Below are 2,955 nucleotides of genomic sequence, written 5' to 3'. Positions count from 1 at the left end.
TGCCACTCAAGGCGAGATCACGAAAAATAGAGGCATCATATCCCCCGCTAAGATGGAGAATTAACACTCTTAAAACTATATCGAACGTCTTGGCAAGCGAGTAAACTGGGAAAGACATTTGACTTCCCGGGCACACACCTAACATCTGAATTTACAAGATATGATTGACTATCCATGTTTGCCTAAAAATTCCATCTTTTCACGACTGAAAGTACCTTGAGCCAATATCCAATAGGGGATTCTTATCAAAATTCGTAAATATGATGGAACAATTGACCTAGCGACCTATCTAAAGGCCTATCTGATTCAGGCATTATTCACACCCAAGATAAAAAGGTGTTTTGCATATTGTTTCCTACCACCTTGGATGGATTGGCTTTGAACTGTCTTCATAACTCAGCCTCAACCTCTCGACTGCAAAGTTTAGGCAACAAAGGATAAAGCTCGACCAACAGAGGATAAGCTCGGCTACAAAGCTTATCCAAGATAGAATAAGCTCAGTTGTGAAGCTTAGCTAATAGAGAATAAGCTCGACAAAGCTCAACTAGCATAGGATAAGCTCAACCGGTAATCAGCGCATTTCTAGTAGTGCTTGCCTAGTAGAGGATAACTTGGCTCAGACATTGAGCGATAAGAGAAAGGTTGATCACATGATGTGGAATAGAAAGTATATCAAGACTGTCAATAGTTTTTCACATCCAAATCTAGATCGACTATGAAATAGAAGTCCTGCCACAACAAAAGATAGAAACAAATCGCTACAAATGTTGCAAATTGTACTGGCAAGCATAATAATGACAATTGAATTTGTCTACATGTTGAAAAATTGCTAATGTTGCAAGTAACGCACCCTCTTGAAAAGTGATGGAAGTGTTGAAATCTCATAAAGTGTTGGGGTAATGTACCATCTTGAGAAGTGATGGGAGTGTTGAAATCTCGTAAAGTGTTGGGGCATATGTTGCAAATCAAGAGCCTTAAGGGACACCTTTATTTGACTCTTTTGAATAAGGCTGATGAATACTAAGTTTTGAGCTCTCTCCATGATGGTAACTCCTAAATGTTTATTCAAGCAGATAAAAGAAACAAAATGCAAAAACTCTTTTTAAAAAAAACCATTATAGATAAGACTCTAAAATGGACAATATCTTGAATATAAAGTGATTGACTCTGACGATGTTAACTGATGAACTTAGGATCATTTTTTTTTTTGTCGAATCAATAGCATTTATGCTCTAATAAGAAAACTAAACATAATCATATGTTTAAACATAATTTAAAAACCAATATAAATATTTTTGTATACATTTTGTTTCTGCTTTTCATTTTAATCTATTCAAGTCGCAATAAATTGTGTTTTAGGAAAGAAAAAAATTAAATTTTGATTGTTTATCGATGTTTAGAAAAAAAAAATCTATCAAATATTGAATTTCATTTTAATTTTTTGAAAAAAAAAATTAAACAATTTTTCTGTTTCTAAAAAGATTTATTTAAAATATTGTTTAAACATAATTCAATTATCTTCTTATTTTTCATTTTCTTTTTTCATTTTTAATAGTAATGTTTTACACTATGTTCGTTTGAGGGTGAAACACTGTGCAAGGAGAAAAGAAAGCGATGATTTGCGCGGCAGAACGTGTTCGTTTGCGCAGATTTACGAGCGATGGAATGNAGTGATTTGCGAGATGGGGTTCTTTTTCTCATCCCGCTGAAGAGCGAAGATTTGCGCTGATTTCTTTTCAAATTACCTGTGTGCCCTCATGATTTTATTAAATACCACAAAGGAAAAAATTTTATTAAATACCACAAAGGAAAAAACGTGTACTATACAAGAAAGAAAAGTTATTGTGGCCATGAGAGGAATAACTTTGAGATTTCGTGTTGGTGGATGTGGTTGAGAAGACGAAGACCGGGTTGATTGCAGCTTAATGTTGAGGACAACTTGATGGATGAAGATGAAGTTTACTGAAGCAACTGTGCTTGAAAAAAAGGTGGTTCATGGGGTGTATTCGGTTACACAAATTTGGTAACCGGTTACGGTGGTGAGAAGAAAATGAAGATGGAGTTGTATTCGGTTACATCACGCGTATCCGGTTCCACTCCTTCAAAAAATTGCAGAGAAAAACGTTGTATTCGGTTCCAGTCAATGGTTGAGGTGCAGCAATCGGTTCCCCAGCATTCTTCCTCCTTCGTGCATGACTGATGCGTGTTGCAGGCTGATGCAATTTTGATGACGGTGGAGGTTGGAAGGTTGGTGGAAGCCTGACGGACCAGTGGAGGATGCAGCCACCATCACATGGTCGTTGAAGCACTTGAGGAAGCTGTCGTTGATGATGGAGGATTCAGCGTCGTTGATGATGAAGACGACGATGTTCGTGATGATGGAGGATGCAGCCAACATCCCATGGTCGATGACGATGAAGACGAAATTGTCCGTCATGGTCGCATAACTGGTGGGAGGAAGGTTAAAGCTGATAGAGATGAATCATCTCCCTATGCTGCTATGCTTGCAGATGTTGCTGCCAGATGCAAGGAACTGGGCATAACTGCTCTTCATATCAGGCTCCGTGCCACCGGTGGAAACAAGACAAAGACACCTTGCTCGTTCACAAAACGTGGCTTTACGTGGCTTTCTCACACAATCCATTTNTGTTTGAAAAAAATAAATAAATAATATAGTTAATTTAATCAAGCTTATGAAATATAAAAAAAAACTGCCTTACCATTCTGTAATATTTGAATTAACTATTCTTAAAATAGCTTTTCTAATAGAAATTAAATTAATTATGATATAAAAATGTGAATAATGNTTAATTAATTATTATTAAAAAAATTATTGTCATAACATAATAATTATTAATTTAAATATAACATTTTAAAAATTATTTACAATTAAGTTTTCTACCAATTAAATATGTTGGGACTTCTTTTTAGATCATGTAATATAATAACTCCTTT

This window comes from Vigna radiata, unplaced genomic scaffold (genome assembly GCF_000741045.1).
Source record: "Vigna radiata var. radiata cultivar VC1973A unplaced genomic scaffold, Vradiata_ver6 scaffold_100, whole genome shotgun sequence".
Classification (NCBI taxonomy): Eukaryota; Viridiplantae; Streptophyta; class Magnoliopsida; order Fabales; family Fabaceae; genus Vigna; species Vigna radiata.
The sequence above is the reverse complement of the archived record's forward strand: the minus strand, read 5'-3'. Positions refer to the sequence as shown.